The 24,480-nt window shown below is 35.6% G+C and overlaps 1 long non-coding RNA gene across 3 annotated transcripts in view; it reads left to right on the plus strand.

Moving 5' to 3' along the window:
* Positions 1-24,480, plus strand: part of LOC131494430 (uncharacterized) — a 237,191-nt gene that overhangs the window by 156,285 nt on the left and 56,426 nt on the right. For all 3 annotated transcript variants that reach the window (XR_009253399.1, XR_009253400.1, XR_009253398.1), the window contains exons 2-4: positions 4,316-4,437; positions 5,616-5,775; positions 7,860-7,974. This is a non-coding gene — a long non-coding RNA (uncharacterized LOC131494430). The remainder of the gene's footprint in view (positions 1-4,315; positions 4,438-5,615; positions 5,776-7,859; positions 7,975-24,480) is intronic.

The raw sequence follows: 24,480 nt of genomic DNA on the forward strand, positions 1-24,480 counted from the left end.
CAGAATTATAAATGGTTCTTGAAAAATCAGTTATCCAAATGTAAAAAATGATAAATTCCTGCCTCATTTTATACACAAAATTCAAATCCAGTCAGATTAAAGAACAAATTGTGAAAAGCAAAACTCTAAATTATTAGAAAATAAGTTGTAGAAGATAGTAAGACCTCAGGGTAGGAAAATATTCAATCATGATACAAAGAGCCTATTTCATAAAGGAAAATATGGTTGAATAATTAAAATATTTATGTAAAAAATAATCGTGCTTGGAGGCAAGTCAGTTAAAAGTAGGCAGAGAAGATTAAAAAGGTAATTCTTTGAAGATGGAAACCAAATTAGCAACGTGTATGCTCAATATCATTAGTGAAAGAAAATAAAAATTAAAGATTTTGCCTCATATCTATCATATTGGCAAACACTTGAAAAATCAGGTAATATGAGTATATTGATTTGTTACAGCTGGTGTAATAAAGTACCACAAACCGGGTGGTTTCCACAGCAAATATTTATTGTCTCATGGTTCTGCAGACTAGAAGAATAGTATCAAAGTGTTGGCCACTTCTGGTAGCTATGAGGGACAATCTGTTCATGCTCTCCTCTGGCTTCTGCAGGTTTGTTGGCAATCTTTCGTGTTCTTTGACCTCTGATACCTCACCCGAATCTCTGTCTGCCTTTATCTTCACATGGCATGTGTATTTAATTTTTTTTTTCTAAGAAGGATGAGGGTCAGAAAGAAGAGTTGAGTTAAAAAATTAAGTTACATAACAGAAACCCATGGGGGAGGGGAAGAAAAAAAAAAAAGAGGTTAGAGTGGGAGAGAGCCAAAGCATAAGAGACTGTTAAAAACTGAGAACAAACTGAGGGTTGATGGGGGGTGGGAGGGACGGGAGGGTGGGTGATGGATATTGAGGAGGGCACCTTTTGGGATGAGCACTGGGTGTTGTATGGAAACCAGTTTGACAATAAATTTCATATATTGGAAAAAAAATAAGTTACAGAATAATTCGTCATCTATGATAATATATATTTAAATTATATATTATATATCAAAGTATATATTATATATCGCTTCTTAAGATCAAGTGTTAAGTATATATTATATATGATTATATAATATAATTACATATTATATATGTGTATATATATTATATAATATATATTATTACATATATTATATAATTATATATTATTATGAGATTTTAGAGTTTTCCATTCGGCTGCAACTATATTTAATGTTTGGTTTGTTTAAAAAAATAATAACCTGGGGCGCCTGGGTGGCGCAGTCGGTTAAGCGTCCGACTTCAGCCAGGTCACGATCTCGCGGTCCGTGAGTTCGAGCCCCGCGTCGGGCTCTGGGCTGATGGCTCAGAGCCTGGAGCCTGTTTCCGATTCTGTGTCTCCCTCTCTCTCTGCCCTTCCCCCGTTCATGCTCTGTCTCTCTCTGTCCCAAAAATAAATAATAAAAATAATAATAATAATAATAATAACCTAAAGAAAATGTGGTATAATATTAATATTTATTGTATTTGGGTTTGGACATGTGAGTGTTCATTGTATTCATCTCTTTTCCAAATGTTTGAGATATTTTATAAGAACGATATATTTTTTTAAATCTCAGCAGTGTGGAACAATGTGCTGACAATAACAGGATAAAATTTAGGAGAGATGAATAAAAAAAATCCTAACCTTGAATCAAATAGAAACCTCACCAACTGAATGTATCCACAGTAGGGGGCATGTGAGTTAAAAGAAAAATTTGTTTAAATATCTATAATTTGATTTGACTACAATTTCATGTGTCAATATTACTAAGGCTTGCCAACAAATCTAGTTTGTCCTAAAGCTGAACAGTATGAGTGAAATGTCTAAAACAGAAAAATGATAGTACGAGTAGATTCTGTTTTAGCCAAAACTGTGTTGTTCAGCTTCTAGCAACTGGAAGCTATTGAGAGGACAGAGACCACAATGTAGAGAGGAACTCTTGAGTTGTGTCAGTGCAGCACTAGCAAACACTTGGCTTAGAGAACATGAAGTTCAAGATGGGTATGGTAACCATCTTTATTCATTGCTTTATTCATTCATCCACCTATAGGAGTGGAATTTGACTCATTTGCTGTGGCCTGCAGGATAGAACAAGAGCCAAACACCAAGAAATTGTGACGAGATGATCACAAATGTTATACTTTACTGCGACATAAAGAACTTTCCAATAGACTGGCCAAATATGACCTGGTCTTCCTCAGAAAGCAGTAAATTTCTTACCAGTAGAGTTGCTTAAGCAAAGACCTTGATTTTTCAGTTGTGAATTGGTGGTGGTGGACTAGACAGTTCTAGTGATCCAGAATTTTGGGTTTCATGGATCAGTAAAACTTCAAATGAACAAATGTTTGCAACCTACTAGGGAAAATTATTACAGCATGTGTGAATGTTTTCCCCTAATTTTACCTTTACTTTAATACTGAAATTAATGAAGTACATCATCTCAATAATTTTTTCTTGTCAAGAAAACAACCTTGACCACTTTCTATGGATATTTTTAAAAGTATATATTTAAATGTTTTTATGGGGTACATGGGTAGGTCTGTCAGTTAAGTGTCCGACTTTTGGGTTCAGCTCAGGTCATGATCTCACAGTTGGTGGGTTCAAGCCCTGCATCAGGCTCTGCACTGACAGTATGGAACATACATGGGATTCTGTCTCTGTCTCTCACTTTCTCTCTGCCCATCTGCTGCTCATTGCTCTTTTTCTCTCTCTCAAAATAAATAAATGAAGGGGGAAAAAAGCATATATTTAAATGTTTTCAAATAGAGGAAATTTTCAATATTTTGTTTTTTTCTTGATTAAATATATCAAAGTGGAAATTCACATGTATAATTGCATACTATGAAACAGAATTCAAATATCCAAGCTATTCTTTTTTTTTTTAATTTTTTAAATGTTTATTTTGGGGGTGGGGGGAGAGAGAGCGCGAGAACGTGAGCAGGGAAGGGGCAGAGAGATAGACACAGAATTGGAAGCAGGGTCCTGGCTCTAAGCTGTTAACATAGAGCCTGATGTGGGGCTCAGACTCACAAGCCTTCGAGCTGTGAGATCATGACCTGAGCCGAAGTTAGCCGCTCAATTGACTGAGCCACCCGGGCACCCCCAAATCTATTCTTGAAATTTATTTTTGTCTATAGTTCCCAAACCTACTGTTTGGCCTAGAGGTGGAAGCAAACTCCAGATGTCATTTTGCTTACCTTAGAATATTCCAGGTGGGCTGAGAAAAAGAATAACACCTCATACGGTTCTTGCCTCCCTTTTGTGCCTTTCTTTTCAGGCCAGAGCAGGTCAGGATCTGAGCGCCAGGTCCGCTAGAAGGGAGGAACAGAGCTTTGGACTCCAAATAATCACTTACAAGGAGGGTCTTCCAGTCTGGAAATAATGAGAGAAACCACCTCCTCACCCCCAAATGATGCATACACAGCAGGGGAATTGTGGCCCCAAATGGCGTCTTACAATGAGGACCCAAAAGTCACAAATCAGTAAGAAGACTGTGCTGCTCACAGCTTGGGCTAATGCAGGGGACACTGACCTACAACAGTGTTTCTCAGCCTCTGCATTTGATATTTGGGGCTACAATGCTTTCTTGCCAGGGGCTGTCCTGTGCACTGTGGGATATTTTGTGGTATTCCTGGCCTTTACTCATTTGATGCCAGTAGCATCGCCCACTCTCTGGTTGTAAAAATAAAAATGTCTCTAGACATGCCACGTGTTCCAGAACAGATTTCTCCCAGTTGAGAACCACTTGTTTAGAAGATCTGTAGACTCTTCTCAGCCTGGAGACATTAGGATCAGTCTTCTTGAACTGTGCTAATGTGTATAAAAGAGGTTTTTCTAATAGTAACCTTGGAATAACTCATTTGTGTTTCTCTTGTCTAATTAAGCCCAAATGAAGATTAGGAAGGGGTTGAGGGTGGGCCATTTTACAGGCTCTCCCCTTTTGAGTCAGAGATCTTTCTTCCTTTGGACATGGATAAAAATATCTGGGAACAAGTTTCAGCTGTAGGTAAACTGGTGAACCTTTAAATACTGTAGTTGCCCTCTTCACATTAATCAGTCTTGATGAAGGCTGTGGCCCTTTTTTCATGTTTCTTCTTTTTAAAAAATTACCTCAAAGTATTTGTAAAACATTTCTAAAGTTTGTAGTTTGACCATTACATTTCCATCATTTTCCAAAAGGCTTCAAAAAGTTAACTTCATTATTGGGGGGGGGGGGATCCCTACTTATGTAGGCAACTTTTTCTCAAACACATACATATGGCTTCTCTTATTCTAGGTTTGGCTTTCTGCCTGGATCAAAAGCGAGAACTGTATTTGCCTTTGAGAAAAGGATTTGTGACCAGACTTTTGTTTTCCAGTGCTGTTTTACAGAAATCTGCAACCACATACTACCCAGATGTAAGTGGCCTCTCTCATTCATCCTAATGGAAAATCATACTTTGTATAGAAGGACTGAAACTATCTGTGAGACACCATTGGGACTTGTAAAGTAAGCGAAAGAAATGAAGTACTATACCAATAAAATCACTATTTTCAAGAATTTGTTTAATTAAACAGGGTAAGATAAAGAGTAAAAAGCACAAGGTCGGAGCAAAGCCTGATTTTCATGAAGATACTTATCATTAATAAGCAGATCATATAAGTTCATAAAGGCTAAAATCCATCTCAGTTTCTTAATAGATGTATTGTGTCTGGATCCTATGCTTTCCAGAATTTTGACTCTTGCTGGTGCTCAGAATCCTGATTAGGACAAAGAAATCCAAATCACCAATTATGGTAGATGAAAGTCTACTGATCTGTAAAACATTAGCTCAAAAAAAGATATAGCTAGTAGGTCAATAGTTCTAGGATCTCCTAATCTCATGGATTAGAAATTATTATCTGCTTAGAAAAATAGTATTAATGGGCTACTCAGAATGGCATTTTTTAAATTTGTGTTTTGTTGGTAAATGGGTCAACACTTCTTATTTCAGATATAGATATTTCTAGAGGGGGAAAAAAAAACCCAAAAATAAACAGTTGAATAACAACCTTTCATATTTAAAAGCTCCCCTGTTGTGGTCTTATTGTTCGGTTCATTTATGCTTTGGGATGCTTGAGAATGAAGAATTCAATGTTACCACCTGAGTTTGGGGTTGAGAGAGACTACCATGTGTTCTCCTAGTCCCTTTTCCTAGGAAATTAAATGGTTATGGTCTTATCTATTGGTTTTTGCTCACAGTTTGCCATCAATAACTATCTGAATACATATTCAGGTCTCATTTCGTTGGTTTGCTCACAGTTGGAAATTTCCCAAATATGACTTGTGCAAATGTTTTTATTCCTCTTCTTTTTCTTAGTTTTCAGATGCTGAGAATTTAAGATCATTGTCTTTATGCTTCTTTTAGATCTGTATTTCAGATGCATGCTCTTCTATAGGAATTTACTCCCGGTTTCAAGAAGGTTCTTTGACATATAAGCTGCCTTTTTGCTGACTACAAGGGATTTTTATTACATTCCTATAAATGTCATGTACACAAATTTCATTTTTATATTAACGTTACTGTTATCAGACTTGCATTGTATTTTTCTCTTAGGTGTTTGTTATATGAGGATAGAAATATTTCATGCCCTTTTGGAGCAAAAGTGGCTTCAGAATTAATGGTGATCCACTCAGCATCACTGACCATACATAGCCTCAGAACTGCTTGACTGTTCAGTGGGCACATGGCAGTGAGGAAGAATGAGACCCACAAGGTGAGATGGGCAGATAGGAAATTGGAGAACTATGATTCTGATGTCTGTAAAAGTAAGATGGAGGAAAGTAATTATCTTTCAAGTGACATTAGGGGAGGTTCGAAGGAGTGAGTTTATAAATGGGGAAAGGTACAATTAAGGCAGTCAGGGATTATTAGCATCTGATAAAGGTATAAGAAAGACTTCTCTACAGAGTCAACCCCTTGTACACTAATCAACACAACCTCACACCATGAAGAATTTGATAGACCAATGAAAGGGCAGATAACCAGCTTTTTCATTACATCTAACATTAATATTAGTTTGGTGTAAAATGTCCTTGTCTATGTTTCATATATTCCCAAGAGTGTTGGAAGAACAGCCTATGGCAAGTTAAAAAAAAGTCTATCAAATAATGTCTCCAGAAATTCATCTAAGAAGGCATTAACTTGGGTCTCACATTAAGAATTGTGGCTCATTGGTGGTTAGCCATTCCAGGCCCCTTAGTATATATAACTTCTTCTATATGTAATTCTATAGCACCTCGACCTGGTGCTAACTTTGTTCACGACTACATCTCTAGTCCCCTGAACACTACTTAGCACATAGTATGCCTACCCTAAATATTGTTAAAAGAAACTGATATTCAGAGATCTTAAGTATCTAGTTCCCAAACTAGCAAGCATCAAAACAAAAAAATTTGAATCCAGGTCTATGTGGCTCCAATTCATGCTTTTCTTATGTTCATTCATGCATTATATGATTTACTTAATGCTCTCACGATTTTTAGCAAATTATGGGATATAACCAACACACCAAAGATGTAAATAAAATGTTATGTAATTTTAATATATATTGTTGACACAAACTGAACAAACCTTTTGGAATCTCTAAAAGTAAGAAAGAGTTTTATTTGAGCTCAAGTTAGAACAGCTGCCTGGGAACTACATTCTTCACAAGGAAGAAAGTATTCTGGAGAATGAACCGTTTTTACAGGGTGATAATTTTTTTACATATTGCAAAAGCTCAAAAGGTTACAGATTACCATATAGGCAGGAACCATGGGTTTTGTCATAAAGAAATGCAGGGAGTAGGAACATTGTTCGGTATCTCAAGAACAAGATGGTTTTCGTTTAGGCTACTCATTCACAAAGCAGATGTGCTATGCATGTGTGGTGAGCCACAGATCAGACTCTTGGTTTGAACAAAGTTCCAAGTTTATATATGGTCATGCTGACTTAAGAAGAAATCTAAAATGGTTTCCCTTGTATATCAGGCCTTTAGAGAGTTTTTCTCTCACCATTCCCCTTTTGATCAATAATCTTTGGATAGAAAGCATTGATGTTTATTATTTCATCCCTTGATGCTAGGCCTGGTTTAGGTTGCCTAGGAGTCCACATAGGGAGGTCAAGAGTATGGCCTTTAATAGGAAATGTTACAAATGATTTGTTTTCAGTGACACCAAATTGTTGTGGAAACATTGTACATGTGCTTTGTGGTGAGTTTTGCCTTTGGTAACATTTATAGCAGACATGCAGAATTAGTAATAAAAATCCAATTAGTAACAATTGAAGCAACCAATAGGGAATAGGTATAAAATTAGAAACACAAGAATCCAAAGAAAATCCGAGTATTTTGATAATTGTACATTGAGTATCCATTTACCTACTTTATCTAAAGTTTTGAGCCTTGTGAAATATTTGAGCTGATTTGTTTCAAATGTTAATTTCCTTTTGTTATATGTAAGAATTTCTCTGGCCAATTGGTTTCTATAGATATTACATCTTGTGGTTGTTGTAATTCTATCTCCCCAAACATTTGGTCATCAATATCAATATTAGTGTATGTTTTGTTAGCATCATGCAATTCTTTTGAGTTGCAAAGCCAGCATTACACCATATAGCAGTAGTGTTATGATAAAAAGTATTCTGGTTACAAAATAAATCAGAGTATTACACAGGTGTTTTATAAACCCACAAAATCTTCTTTTTCCTGTATACCATATGTTGGTTGGTATAGGCAGAGCTGTTATAGGCCAACTTGGAGTGAATTCAGGGCTCCATTGTTGTTTAGGGCATAACCATATATTTTGCCTGAATTCACAGATGTCCATGGATATTGAAATCCAACAAGAATCATTGGATAATAAAGTCCATTTTCCTCCAATGGGAAAAACTCTGGTGGTATTTAAAATAGTTCCTGGGATGCCTGGCTAGCTCAGTAAGTAAAGCATGTGACTCTGGATCTTGGGGCTGTGAGTTCAATCCCCATGTCTGGTGTAGAAATTATTTAAAAATAAAATATTATAAACAAATAAAAAGTTAAGATGTTAAAAACATATGTCAGGTTGGGTATCAGGGCTGTACTTTATATAAGAGTCTTTAATGATTTTCCACAGATGAGGAGAGCTATACATCTTGGGTTTCTATAGTTAAGAACGAAGGGAACTGACCTGTAGTTACCTCAGAATCTTCTTGGTTGCATGGCAAAGTTAGTTTAGGAGATGGCTGAATCCACCACATCACTCCTAAAGTAGCATCTTTGATAGATACCCACTGTTTTTTCTTATTTTGTCTTAGGCTATTCCATTCACCAAAAAACACGGTTTGTGAGAACATTGGATATTTTTCCATGTTGGACAAGTTGCCACTATGTTTCTCCCATTGGACCCAGGAACCTTTCTTAATAAATTATTATCTAAGTTTAAAGAGGCAGAATGGTCAACCTGGTGAATGTTACATATAATCTGAGTTTGGGAGTACTTCCTGACAGTGTTTTTCTAACAGAGGTCCTTTATAGTATATAAGCACCAGTGTAGCTAACCGAACATTAGAATAGGTCCAAGAGGTCATTAAATATTTTATCTAAGTTCTCATTATAATAAAGTACTAGGGTAGTATTTGAAGTTAGTTAAATCAGAGGGTTACCATGATATTTTATTAGGATACAATAAAGGGGAGGTAAAAGCGAACAAATAGGTTTAGTATCTTCTAATATTACAATTTTAAAATAAAGGAGAAAAACAGACTGGATCCCAAATCTTCGGAAAGCAGTCTACCCTGATATCATCTACTTCTCATCCTGGTTTGTAGTTTAAATGTCTCTGATCTTTGAGTGGTCCACTGAGCAATGAGCATAAAGATTGTCTATAGATGGGCTATTGCAGTGATTTCTTTACAGCAAGTCATTTATATTTTCAGTTTATAAAGCTTCAAGAAAAAGGGCAGTTTTAGTTGTCAAATGATTCCAAGTCACAAAGGTGGGAGAAAAATAAAAATGTTAGCTTGAAGAGTTGTACTGGGCATTAGAGGACACCAGAAGAAATCAGGATCTAGTCCAGTGTATAATGAATAGTAGTAAAATCTAATATCTACAAAAATGTGTTACTGAAACCTTTTCTTTTTAGAATCACCCTTGTTTTTTTTTTTTTAATTTTTTTTTTTCAACGTTTTTTATTTATTTTTGGGACAGAGAGAGACAGAGCATGAACGGGGGAGGGGCAGAGAGAGAGGGAGACACAGAATCGGAAACAGGCTCCAGGCTCCGAGCCATCAGCCCAGAGCCTGACGCGGGGCTCGAACTCACGGACCGCGAGATCGTGACCTGGCTGAAGTCGGATGCTTAACCGACTGCGCCACCCAGGCGCCCCAGAATCACCCTTGTTTTAACCAATGTGATCTAATTATTTACATAACCACAGCAAGAATCGTGATTTACCATATAGGTTCTTTTTTTTTTTAATTTTTTTTATTGTTTTTTATTTATTTTTGAGACAGAGACAGAGCATGAGTGGGGGAGGGGCAGAGAGAGAGGGAGACACAGAATCGGAAGCAGGCTCCAGTCTCTGAGCCGTCAGCCCAGAGCCTGACGCGGGGCTCAAACCCATGCACTGGGAGATCGTGACCTGAGCCAAAGTCGGACGCTTAACTGACTGAGCCACCCAGGCGCCCCACCATATAGATTCTTTTAAATCTGCTTTGCTGGAACTTTTTATAAGGAATTTCAAGTTGAGCTTTTAATAACCTCTCAAGGCCAAAAGCCAAATACTTGCCATCAGATTGGCCTACAATACTTGTAGATTTGGGTGAATTTCTCTTGATGTACCCAAAATATCCTGAGGTTCTTGCACCTGCCAGGAAGTGACATTTTTTACTCACCTGGTAAGGCTGCAGGGAATTTTAAAAGCAAGTTACCAGGGCAACATTTCCAAGCTGTCTTGCTCCATAAAGTCAACCTTCATTCCTTAAAGTTGTCTGGTCGTATCTGAGTCTATACATGTCTCTCTAAATGATGACATTCCAGTCAAAGCCCTGGTAATATAATTACTGTTTCCAAAGGTGTTCTGTTCTAAGGAGAACAGATTGTTAATGAACTTATACAAATAATTTCCATTAAAAAAAAGAATATTCACTGACAGTTTTTGAGTTCTGGAGGGTTCAGGTAGGGAGTAAAGATAAAATATTCCTTTGTTAATGAATTGAAACATTTATTTCTGTAAGACATAGATATCCTAAGAGAAGAAGTTTCCTTAAATCTGAAAGACCAGGGGTGCCTGGGTAGCTCAGTCGGTTGAGCGTCCGACTTTGGCTCAGGTCATGATCTCACAGCTTGTGAGTTCGAGCCCCACATTGGGCTCTGAGCCTGGAGCCTGTTTCGGATTCTGTGTCTCCCTCTCTCTCTGCCCCTAACACACTTGCATTCTGTCTCTGTCTCTCTCAAAAATAAATAAACACTAAAAACAAAATCTGAAAGACCCAGACATTAGAGGACCAGCAATGTTTCAAACAAAAGTCATTGAAATATAATCACCTTTCTTAATTCTTTTAGTCTCATGTTATTAATTTGTGTTCTAGTTGCAGCTCTCTCATTCGTTTTGGAAATTCTTACTCAGCTTAGTTTTATAACTTTAAATATATTAGAAACCAGTGTTTGTCAGAAAGTCCTTTTCATGAATCTCCTTGAAGAGGAAACACATTTTGCAAGAGTATAAGAACAATAACTATAAATGACAAAAGATTAAAAACTGGCCATGGTTAAAGATCTGATGAGAATTCATTAGAATAAAGTGGACAAGGAAATCTAGTTATTTCTGTGACATAACATCATTTGACATGACTTTATACTAGGACATATTAAAACTTTAGGAATTTCATATAATTTCTAAGAACAGTTACAGCATTTACCTCTACAATGTAACGTAAAAAGGTTTTTTATCATTTGTTTGACAATGCTTCCCTTGTAACTTAAACATACCAAATAAACAAGCCTAATTAGTCAAAAAGACTTCATTTAGAATTTGAATACTTGGGAACTTTTGTTAAAAACCTCAGAAGGTTTTAAAGAGCGTGCCTATATGGGATTACAGATTATTATACACTTAATCTTTATATTTAACCAAGGTGCAATAAGAGATTCCACTAGAAGTTTATATAGTTATTAGCAAAACAGCACCTTTAATATTGAGAAGGTTTAACTTTTGTTAAGTAATCACAGACCTGATAAAGACAAAGCATAGAAACTTTGTTTTTCTGAGCAGATAAAGAAAAGCTTTGTTTACAATTTATCAAGAGTAGGCCAATAATTAAAGACAATTTGGTCTTTTTCTCAAAAAAGATAAACTGAATCCCAATCTTACACTAGTACACTTTTAAAACTCACTCATTTGAATCTTAGTCCAAACCATGCATATTTTTTTCCCAAAGATTCCCCTTCACAAACCTTCTATAATTTTATTTTTCATTTAGATTTTGTCCTAAGCTTGCTTTCTCTAAATAATCAGACTCATTTTAGGGCAAAATTACTTTCTTTTCCCTCAACAAAGTGTAGTCCCATTCCTTATACCTTTCTTACCCAAAGATTTCTTGTTACAAACACATCTTGGGATGCCTAGGTGGCTCAGTCAGTTGAGCATCTGACTTTGACTTTGGCTCAGGTCATGATCCCAGGGTGATGGGACGGAGCCCTGCCTCAGGCTCCATGCAGAGTGTGGAGACTGTTTAAGATTCTCTCTCTTTCCCTCTGCTCCCTCCCTCACTCCAACATGCTCCCTGCACTCTCTCTCTCTGTCTCTAAAACAAAAACAAAAACAAAAACACATCTTACTTTTCTTGCACATAGAGCTGCTTTCCATATAATTAAGACTGCTAGGAAGGATATTTATCAGAATTTTTACTTTTAGAAACCTTAGCTTCCAGTGCAAACTAAGTACTAATCAATAGTGAACTTACCTATTACCTCAGAATTCTTTAGATTAGAAATTTATGAATACATTTCATAATTTATGGAAGCATAGCTTTTCCCCCATAATACAATCTTTCAATTAAGCACAAAGGATGTTTACCAACAGACACAAGTCTCAATTTCTTTGCAATAACAGCCCAAAAGCAGACAATGTAGTACTCAACACTTTAGTGTTCTATGTTATTTGGAAAAGACTTAAAAATTCAATGAATTCAACCCAATACTTCAAAATTTCAGGTTAGTAAAGATTTTGTAAGCCATTTAAAATTTTACCTATAAACCATTTTATCTATTCAACCTACTTGTTCTTAACAATTGCCCATGAAAACTTCATAAGTCAGGCAAAATCAACTATCCTTTTAAGTCATTTTTTTTTGCTGATAAATTATAATAGATGCAATATGAATCAAACTAATACATTTAGGTAGAATAAAAGGCTGATTATCTGTATGATATCTGATATTGATAACTCCAAAAGACGTACCTATTTTAATTAAACCAACAAACCTAAACTAGTTTTAAGACAGACCATTCTTCCAGATTACATGAACTTTCAAAACATTTGGTTAGTCTTTAAGTTTTAGAATGTCCAATTTTTATAAGCACTTGCTTTTTAACAATTAAATAGAACTCTTTCACAAATTTACTTTTTCAATACCAACCAGAAGTAGAAAAAACATCTCACATAACACACATGGACACATATACACAAAGATGCAAACAAAATCTAGCCTTTGTTTCATTAATATTTTTGGAGAGGACATTAAAGGCCCAATTTCTAACTATCTCTTTTATTAAAATAAATCTAATTGCAAGGTATTAGTATAATCTACAGACCTATTAATTAGTCATTTCCATTTTCCAACCTGATATGTCAAGTTTTGTCCAAATATGACAAAAGGTGCAGAAACAAACCAAAGAAATCCTAAAATTCCTCTATGAGCACTGATTCCTCCCCAAAAGTTGGAGCTTTCATTGACTGAACCAAAAGTCTTCATAGTTTCTTTCTAGTTCTGTTCCCAGTCTTTTTTTTTTTTTTTTTAATACTTGTGTGTGTGTGAGAGAGAGAGAGAGAGAGAATGGGGTTGGGGCAGAGAGAGAGGGAGAGAAAATCCCAAGAAGGTTTCATGCTGTCAGTACACAGCCTGAATGAAGCAGGGCTCAAACTCACAAACTGAAATCATGACCTGAGCTGAAATCAAGAGTTGGCCACTTAACCTAGTGAGCCACCCAGTGCCCCATTTTTTCTTGTTTCTCAACCTAGTTAAGGTTGCTTAGCCTATTGGGCAGCTTTCTTTGTGTGCATAAGAAAAATGATTTAGACCTGTCAAAAAATCCCATTGGGCAATCTGAGACTTCAATCCATCTAAGTTATTCCCATCTAGCGAACATTACTGGTAACCCACAACAGCTTGAATAAAAATATCTTCAAATTAAGGAGATCCAGATATCAGGAGAACTCAACAGCGACACCTGTGAGGTGCTGAGAAGTTAAAGGGGCACAAAGGGCCTGTGCTGGTACTGAGCACCAAGTTCTAGATGACCCCCAGGTGTGAATTGCTGTGATATCTTGCCAACTACACCAAGAAATGTCAGCACAAACCGAACAAATCTTTTAGAATCTTTAAAAGTATGAAAGAGATTTATTTGAGTCCAAGTTAGGACAGCTGCCTGGGAAACATGCTCTTCATAAGGAAGAAAGTGTTCTGGAGAATGAACAGTTTTTGCAGGGGTATATACCTTTACATCTTGTAAAAGCACAAAAGATTATGGATTAGCATATAGACAGAACTCATGAGTTTTCTCACAAGGGTAAGCAGGGAATAGAGGTGTTATTCAGTATCTCAAGAACAAGATGGTTTTCCTTTCGGCTATTCATTCACAAAGCAGATATGCAATGCATGGTTGGTGAGTCATAAATCAGGCTTTTGGTTTCAACAAAGTTTATATACAGTCATGTTGACTTAGAAATAAATCTAGGAAGGGGGCACCTGGGTGGCTCAGTTGGTTAAGCGTCACTCTTCATTTTAGCTCAGGTCATGATCTCATGGGTTTGTGAGTTCAGGCCCTGTGTAGGGCTCCACAGTGCCAGTGTGGAGACTGCTTTGGATTCTCTGTCTCTCCCTCTTCCTTCCCCTGCTTCTGCACACACTCTCTCTCAAAATACATAAACTTAAAAAAATCTAAAATGGATTCCCTTGTATATCAGGCCTTTAGAGAATTTTTCTAGTAATACAAATAATTGATGTGAATTCATGAAACATAACCACACCAACACTAGTGAATCCACTATTTGAAAACTAGAATGTTATTGTAAGGGGCAAGGGCAGGCCACCCCAAGATGGGCCACTTTGGCATGAACGTTATTCTGAATTAAAAGTAATCTAAACCCAGCAGATTCAGAAAAAGCTCTTTACCTCCCCCTCAGCATCGTTATAACAGAGAGAGAGCTATTAACAGAGGTTCCTCTTTACCTAAGAAACTTTTATCTACATAATTGGGCAAACTTTGATTTCCAAACATCTCCTTTCACCTTGTACTAATAGTCTTTCTCCCCCTTGTATCCTCAGATCTCTACCCCTCTCCTTAGCTCATGTAAGCCTCATGTTGCCTGTCTTTGGAAATTCCATGTCTGTATAAATTCCCTGTACATATACTATTAAATTTGATTTTCTCCTGTTAATCTGTCTCATGTCAATTTGATTCTAACTTCAGCTAGAAGGACACTCTAGGGTAGAGGAAATTTTCCCTCCCCAACATCTTTGAGTTATATGTATATTCCTCCAAAATTTCATTTCTCTACCTCCCTTCCAGAAGTAACTGACATATTGCCTTCTCTTCTAAAATAAAATTTTCACATATATAGCAATCCTTAAATAAAAAGCGATTTGTAAACATTTATAGCATGTAATTTAATTATATATGTGTACATATCACATATTATGTAACTACTAACATGTAATTTTCTTCTATTTACTCTTCACTCAACGTTTTTGATTCATATATCTTGTCAGTAGCTGTAATTCATTTTCACAGCTATATAATATTCTGTGACTATGTCATAATGAATTCATCCAGTTTTGTCAGATTTTTGTTACCTGATTTTTTTTCTATTTCAATCATTGCCGTCAATTATAAAACTCTTGTACATATCTTCTAGGACTCATATGCAAGTTTCTCTAGGTCTTTTTTCTAGGAGTAAAATTCCTGAATTATAGGTAAGTTCATGATGCAATTTAAAAATTATTGTTTTCCGGGGCGCCTGGGTGGCGCAGTCGGTTAAGCGTCCGACTTCAGCCAGGTCACGATCTCGCGGTCCGTGAGTTCGAGCCCCGCGTCAGGCTCTGGGCTGATGGCTCGGAGCCTGGAGCCTGTTTCCGATTCTGTGTCTCCCTCTCTCTCTGCCCCTCCCCCGTTCATGCTCTGTCTCTCTCTGTCCCAAAAATAAATAAAAAACGTTGAAAAAAAAAATTATTGTTTTCCAATAATTTGGAAATAGCTTCTAGAGCTATATATATTTGTCATTAATTCCTTGCCAATAATAGATACTATCAGAATTTTAAATTTAATGTAACATAAATGTAATTTAATGTAATATAAGTAAAATTATGTCTTTTGATTTTAATTTATACTTCTATGATTACTAATGGGACTGAGCCATTATTATTTCCTCTCATTTGAAATGCCTGTTTGGTCATTTATTGGTTTTGTTTGTTTTGTGGGGTGAGGGTATTTGTCTTTTTCCTGTCGATTCATAAGAGTAATTTTGCTTAATGGATACTAATATTTTGTTTAATCTATGTGTTGCAAATGGTTTGCAGTTTATTCCAATTTTATTTATGGTGGTCTTTGATAAATAGAATTTCTTTCTATTAGTGTAGTTAAGTTTATCAATATTTTTTCACTTAAGATTAATATTTTCCCTATTCTGAGATTAAAAAAATTATCTTCATATTTTCTTCCAAAAGTTTCCCTTTGGAGTGAAAATGTTAATTACCTGGAATTTCATAATATATATTATAAAATAAGCTATACATTTTATTGTTTTTCATAGAATTAGCTTATTTCCTTCCTCCAGTTATCAGTAATATATCCTCTTTGTCATTACCAAGATCTGTTATGCAAAGGTATGTTTCTGGGCTCTCTATTCTACTGAGTATTCTATTCCACTTGGTAACTGGTCTCTCCTTGAGTGAATATTGCACTATATTTATTTATATAGCTTTATAATAAAGCTTGGTATCTAGAAATACAATTTTTCCCACCTTATCTTTCTTTAGTTATGCTTTGCCCATCTTGGGGCCTTTGCTTTTTCAAATAAGTTTTAGAATTAATATGTCAAATTCCTCAAAATCCCTATTAAATTTTGATTAAGTCTGTAGTGAAATTTAAGGAGAACTGACATTTTTATGGGTGACCATCCATAAACTTAATATGTTTTATGATTTGTATTTGAATAAAATTTTAAATCTTTAACTTTTTGTACATCTTTAAAAAATATTTCATTGTATTTATTTTTGATATTGTAAATATGTACTTTAAATTATGCTTTCTAAATTTATAGCTAATGTATATTTTATTCAGGCACCTTGATAAACACTAATTCTAATATTTTGTTGGTAGATGATTTGCTTTGGGTTTCTATGTAGAAAATCATATAATCTGTTAATGGTGATTTAATTTTTTTAATTTTTTTTTTAAATTTATTTTGAGAGAGCATGAGCAGGGCAGGGGTAGAAAGAGAATTCCAAACAGGCTCCATGCTGTCAGTGCAGAGCCCAAGGATGGTGAAATCATGACCTGAGCTGAGATCAAGAGTCAGACACTCAATTGACTGAGCTGCCCAGGTACTCCAATAGCGATATTTTAGTTTCTTTCCATATTTATAGTAACTCTTTTCTTACTAACTAGATTGGCCCTCCAGTACATTTGGCTATTGAGCACCAGAAATGTAGCTGGTTTGAGCAACTGAATTTGTCACTATTTTTCAAATTGTAGTGTGTGGCTAATAGATACTGTATTGGACAATGTAAATCTAGTATTTTTGTTCTGTCTTAGCACAGAAGTTAGTCATTTTATTATTTACATTATTTCTTTTTAGGTTAATCTACATGTTAATCAAGGAAATTGTTAAACATTTCTTCTTGCATTTTATTTTATTTTTTTTTTTTTTTTTTTTTCCAACATTTTTTTTTTTTTTTAATTTATTTTTGGGACAGAGAGAGACAGAGCAAGAGCGGGGGAGGGGCAGAGAGAGAGGGAGACACAGAATCGGAAACAGGCTCCAGGCTCTGAGCCATCAGCCCAGAGCCTGACGCGGGGCTCGAACTCACGGACCGCGAGATCGTGACCTGGCTGAAGTCGGACGCTTAACCGACTGCGCCACCCAGGCGCCCCTCTTCTTGCATTTTATAACTTATTTCTAGAATCTTTACATCATTTAGAATATATGTTAGTAAAGGTCTGTTGGTGATAAACTCTGGGTTTTTCTTTTTTGTAAATATTATTTGATAATGACTTTCAAAAAGAATTTTTATGACACAATTCTAAGTTGATAGTTATTTCTCTCTGCATTTTGAAGATACTGCTCTAAAGACTTTTGGCTTTCACTGAAGCTGTTGAGAAGTCTACTGTTAGATTGTTCTCTTTCTTATAGGTGTTCTGGTTTTTTCTCTAGTTGTCTTTTAGACACTTCCTTTATCTTTGGTGTTCTGAAATTTTACTATTATATAGTTTACATGTAGATTCCTTTGGTTATTCTGTTTGGTAAATATTGTGTATCTTATACCTACAGTTTGTCTGTCATAAGTACTCAGCCATTCTCAGCCTACTTCTCAACCCTTCTCTGTCTCTTTTGCATTCTTTCTGTGTTATTTTTTAGAAACTATAATTACATGTATGTTTTGCCTTCTTGTGTCTTTTTTTTCTTCAACAGTTCTTAATCTTGGGGCACCTGGGTGGCTCAGTTGGTTAAGCATCTCTTGATTTTGGCTCAGGTTATGATCTTACAATTAGTGAGTTGGAGTCCCGCATCAGGCTCTATTAGTGCAGAGCCTGCTTGGGATTCTCTTTCTTTCCTCTCTCTCTGCCTCTTTCCTGCTCACGCTCTCTCTCAAAATAAATAAATAAACTTAACAAAAATAGTTCTTAATCTTCATTTTATATTTTCATGTTCGTGTTTCTAGTTGTCTCTTTAGTTGTCTAATAGTATTTAATATAGCCACTGAGCTTTAATTTTAATTAATCTATTTTTCATTTATAAAACTTCTACTTGGTCTTTTTATAGTCTTCTTGGTTACGTATCTCCAAGTTTTGGCCATTTAAATTTGATTTTTCATTGTTTCTGAGGACTCTCACTCATGGTGGCCTATTTCATTCATTGTTAGGTGATTTCTAAAAATCAAGTTTATTTTAATTAAATAATTTTGAGAATTCTGAATGTTCAATGTATGGTGACTTTCTGCCACATAAGTTTTGCATTTGCTTCACTGGAGCCAAAAGCATATATAACTGCAACTACTTTGGCTCCGATGCAGCATTCTACCCTAATGTTCAGCACCCTCACCTTGCAGAATGTCTAGGTATCTTCTAAGCTCAGAAATGCTACTAGATATGGGGAAACTTTTGTAATTGTTTATTGGCACTATTCAGAATTTAACTCACTGTTCTTTTTCTTCTTCCTCCCACTTTCTCCTTCTCTTTCTTCTCATCTTGGGTGACTTCCTGTAGTTTTCTTTTCTTGTCTTTGTTTTTTTTTTTTTTTTTTTTGAGCCCAACTCTACTTTAAAAAATAATGTTGTAGTTATGCAGAATCAACTTGCACTGCTGTAAGAGAACCATTTGTATTCTGCTAACATCAGAAGTTAGTGCAGGACTTTTATTCAATAGCATATAGATATCTTATTACACAGCCTCCAGCACTGGAATTAGATTGATTGACTTGTTTTCTTCATATGCTAGACTCTGAGCTTCACGTAAATCTAATCAGATAATTACCTTAATAAAATATGGACAAAATACTAAATTATATCTGAAAAGGAGGGGCACCTCACTGGCTCAGTCAGTAGAGCATGCAACTCTTGATCTCAAGGTCATGAGTTTGAGCCCAACGCTAGGGTTAGAATAAAAAAAAATACATCTGGAAAGGAAATATAAGTTTTACATTTATGGTCTTCCTCAGGGAAATAGATTTCCTAAAAGATTGTAGATATGTTTTCATTTTTTCTAAATTCATCTTTCTGGACTATATTGTCTAAGATTACAGAAGAAGGTATCATGTGGAAGGAATACTGAATTTGGGGCCAGGAAAAAAAACTATAATCCCGGGTTAGACACTAAATATATTATTTTCAACAATGTAATTATTATAAGAATTAAACAAAATGGTATATATGGAGTTACCCATGACAATGTCCAGTAATGGAGAGCAGAATATGCTGCCCCCAAATCTGCCTTTTTGGCATAAATATTATTTTGAAATGCTTATTCTTATTTTTTTAATGTTTATTTATTCTGAGAGACAGAGCATGACTGGGAGGAGGAAGAGAGAGAGAATTCCAAGTAGGCTCTATGCTCTCAGCTCAGAGCCAGATGTGAGCTCAGTCCCACAAAGTGAGATCTTGACCTGAGCTGAAATCAAGAGTCAGACACTTAACCAAATGAGCCTCCCAGGTGCCCCAAGCTGCTTCTTCTTAAGAGACAGCAGACACATGAGAAGGTCTAAAAGCCAAGTAGAAGTTAACCCTTTTGTAAGGGACATTTTTTATATGGGTGTTTCTCTGTATCAAGTAAAGAAAAATAACTAAATATCTAGAAATTTTTTAGCAGTGGAAAAGGCAACAACTTAAATCCATATAGTGTTATATCCTTTTTTGCTTTGCCTGATAGCCTCCCTTATAATTGTCTTCCTTCCCCATCCATTTTTTATCTTTATTTGGTGGCTTAGGTGATTTTAGGGGAGTTACTCAGTTTTCTTGGATATCTCCCATGTATACAAGAGGCATGCATGGAATTAAAATTCTGTTTTTCTCCTGATAACCTGTATTTTATTACAGGGTTGTCTAAGTCAGGAATCTAAGTCAGAGGTATCTATAGGGTAGAGGGAAAATTATTTTTCTTCCCCTACAGTTTGATGACCCATGATGGGACCCATTGCAATACTATAGTTGCTCCAGAGCCTGTGGATAGGATCCTGGAAGACTGGCAGAGAGTAAGCAAAGTCAGCTCTCCTGGATCTATCTCTGTATACCTGATTGAGAGGAGAAGGTAAAAAACAAACCGTGGGAGCCTGGGTGGCTCAGTTAGTTAAGCATCCGACTTCAGCTCAGGTCATAATCTCACAGGTTTGTGAGTTTGAGCCCCCAGTCAGGCTCCATGCTGACAGCATGGCCCCTGCTTGGGATTCTCTCTCTTTCTGTCCTCCCCACTATTTCTGTCTCAAAAAATAAACAAAACAAACAAACCGAAACCCTTATCCTACATCTTAAGAGCATGGCTTTGTGACTGGTGAGGAAATTCTCTCTTGTCTCACCCAGCTGAATTCGGCAGGGCATCCTAGATGCAAGGTGGCAAGCAGCATTCTCTTTGACCAAGCTAGCTCTCAGGGGAGTTTATCTTTAGGGATTCTGGTCCTTAAGAAGCCTTTGTCATCTGAACATTTGTTGTTAATGCTGCCAAAGTTCCATTCCAGTAGCACCTGCCCAGTGTCACAGATTAGCAGGGCTACAGCTGCAGGCATCTCATGGTTTTGTGAAAGAACAGAGATGTTATTTTTACTAAAACCATTCTTATGGCCTGCAACAATAGTTCTTTTCTTTCTTAGGCTAACTGTGAAGGTGAACTTTTTGGATCAGGGGGGCTACGTCTTCTGTGCCCTCTTTTGGGATGACTTTTGCATCCATAGTCAAGTCATAAGAAGTCTTAGTAGTTTGAGTTGCTATTGAAATGAATGTACCATTGAAGATCTTTGTCAGTGGCCAGACAGTGCATCTTTTGAACTGCAGGAAATTTTTAGAGAGCTCTCATCCTAAACAATTTTTTATTGGGACCAATAGAAAGATGACATTATACAAAGTTTTTTTTTAACCTCCAATTTCATAAAATCCTACCAAATTTAGAGAAGAGTTGGATCAGTGGACATTCACAACTCTACTCACAGGGAACTTGATTGGCTGATAAGGAGTGTTCTCCCTACCTTTTATACTGCAGTTACCTGACAAATCAGATTGCCACATGGGGAAAATGCCTCTCACAGAGAAAACAGATGAATTTCTCCCAGACCCTCTTACAAATGATCAGAAAATGTCTCAGTTGGAAGCCAGTGTGCACAGGCTGATAGACACATTAGAAGAGGTTTTCCTTCTAAAGCAAATTTGTCTAAGGTTGAATTGTACTCCCAGGGGAAAAAAAAAGGTAATTATGTATACACACTTTATAAAGTCATATGGCATTAAACGCTGAAGCTCTAGAATGTAGGAATCTTTTGATTTCCATCTTAGTTGGAAATCTCTCTGGTATAAAGATAATGTATTTGATATCCAGGTGCTGACTCACCCATCCATTTAGGCCACAGTCCAAATGTTTGAGGAATTAGAAACTCTTTGTCTTAAAAATCTTTATAAAACCCGAAATGCAGCTCTAGAAGCAATTCAAAGCCCACTTATTGTTACCAATTGCCAAACCTCCCCTATTTATCTTAAAATGCTTGCAGATATTGTAAAAAAAAAAATCAGAACATTGGGAATAAGAATTGTCCTGCCCTTAAGAAGGAAAAATTTAAATAGTAATTATGCTAGACATCTGATAACAGTCAGATATACCAAAACTCCACCTTGGAGAAACTTGGATATCCTTTTCTCTGTGCCTTTGAGATATGCCTTCCTACCCTGTCTTCTCTGGATGATGACAGCTATTTCTTTGAAAGGGAAACTTTGGGGGAAATGGTCTCATCAGGAGGGGAAAAAAGGAGCTAATTAAAAATCTGGCAAATAAAAAATCTTGTCTTTTCCACAAATATTACTAAAATAGCTTTAGCCATCTGAGCAGGTAAACTTATTTCATCTGCCAGAAACACATTTTGGATCCAACTGCTCGTGAGTTTTAGACTGTACTTGACTCATGGCTAAAATTTTAGAACAAAAGCTATAAGATCTGTGTCTGTATGATTATATATGTCTATGTGTGTATGTTACATATGTGGTATTTTTCTACCTCCAGATGGCATTACCAAAACTAATTTGTATAAGCTACGTTTGGTTGGCTTGAAGGAAAATGCTTATATGGATTGGGTATCCCAAAATTTCCAGAAATGTAACAACCAATCCTCATGTTTTCCAAGTTAATATGATTTAGAATAATCTTCTGTAAATAAAAACTAGTTGAAGTTTGTTGGTTTAATTAAAATAGGCACATCTTCAGAGTTACTAGCATTAAACATAATGCAGATGTGCCACTTTTATTGTACCTGGGTTTACTAGTCAAATAAGATCATGTTATTTCCGTTAGAAAATTTGTCAGCAAGAGAAAAATAAGATGGCTTAACTCTGTCTAATGTCTCAAAATTCTCGTGAGCAATGTTAATATGATTATTAAAAACAGTGAATTACATAGATCTAGGTGGAATGAAAGTTTATAAATAAATTTTCCAACAATGAAGAGGTTTTATAGGATAGGACTGCTTTGAAATAGCTCCCAAAATCTTTTCAGTAACTTTAGGTCTTAAACTTTTGCTAAGTGATGGAAAATCATTGAATATCAGTATCAATTCTGAGTAAGATAAAATACTGAACATTAATTATTGAACAATGATTTATCTCCTTTCGTTTCTTATTACCAAAAAAAAAAAAAAACCAAACAACTGAAGTTATTTGGGTCTGTTAGTTAACAGGTCTTGTGCCACATTGGAAAAAGAGGGATATACTTTTAGAAATTATGAAATATAATCATAAGTTTGCCAATTTAAAGAATTCTGGTGTAACAGTTCACGATTGCTTAGTTCTGAGTTTTCACTAGAAATTAAGGCTTCTAAGGGTTAGGAATTCGAATTAAAATATGTGATTAGAACTACTAGCAATAGTAAGAGAATCTATTTTCTGTTGGTATACAGGGCAAGTAGGATGTTTTAGGGTAAGAAAAGTTACAAGATATGGAGATACATTTTTGTCAAGGGAAATAAAAGTAATTTTGTCCTAAAGAATAACTGGTTATTTCAGAATGGGAAAGAAGAGAATAAAGAACAAGAGGCTAGCTAAAACTGGATTGTCATGGGATGTCTGGGTGGCTCAGCTGGTTGAGCATAGGACTCTTGATTTTGCCTTGGATCACGATCTTGTATTTCGTGGGATGGAGCCCTGTGTTGGAGGCATGAAGCCTGTAGGGATTCTCTCTCTTCCTATTTCTCTGACCCTCCCTCATATTCTCTTTCTCCCAAAATAAATAAATAAACATTAAAACAATAAATAAATTTGAATTGTCATTATAAGGCTTTTAAAAATAAGCTTGGATAGCAATAGTGTACTTATGTAAAACTAAAATTTAACTTTGTCCTTGTAACAGCTGAAAGAAACTTTGCTTGGGCTATTGGTCTGCTCTTGATAAGAGACTAAAAGATTTTTCTTTACCTTTTCAGTGATCTCCCTCAAAAGCTAAGGTTTTATACTTGATGTTGCTTTATCACGTTTTTGGTTACCTAAGAAAACTGAATCTTCTCCACATTAAAGAGTTAGGTTTTGCTCACAAGGTTCTATATAGAATTCTGTATTTACCTTTAAATCTTTTATTCTCACTTTGATTAAACAGTGTTTCATAATGGTCTGTGATCCTATTTATTCAAATGTCTGAAACCTTTTGATATTTTTGACAAAAATCACAAAATCAAATTCTAAATGAAGTCTTTTTTACTAACTTTGGAACATCTCAACAGGTTTACTCACCTTTTGAAAAGAGAGATGTTACACTAATTAGGTTTATTGGACACGTTAAATCATATAGAAAGCATTGTCAAATAAGAAACAGTAAACCTCTTTACACCATATTTGGAGGAGTATATGTTAATATAAATATTCTAGAATTCTATGAAATTCCTAGAAATCTGATATGTTTTGGCTTAATATTATTAGTCATAGTTCTAGTTATTGTGAAATGTATGTCAGAAATAACCAGATTTCCTTTTCGATTACATTATAATAAATTCTCATTACATCTTTAACCATGCCATTTTTAAGTCTTTTTATTATTTACAGACAGTTATTATTTTACTTTGATTCTCTTGCAAAAGTGTTTTCAAGGAGATCCGTGGAAAGGATTTTGACAAATACAGTTTTCTGATAACTTTCATATCATACCACTAAAGTGGGAAAGAATTTATAGAACCCTAATGGAGAAAGTGATGGATTCATAAAACTACTAACAAAAGATGAAAATCAAGAATTAAATACATGGGACTGAATGAATTCATAAGGATGTCTTTTTGTTTGAAACTTTGCTGGT

The sequence above is a fragment of the Neofelis nebulosa genome, chromosome 14 (assembly GCF_028018385.1).
Source record: "Neofelis nebulosa isolate mNeoNeb1 chromosome 14, mNeoNeb1.pri, whole genome shotgun sequence".
Taxonomy (NCBI): Eukaryota; Metazoa; Chordata; class Mammalia; order Carnivora; family Felidae; genus Neofelis; species Neofelis nebulosa.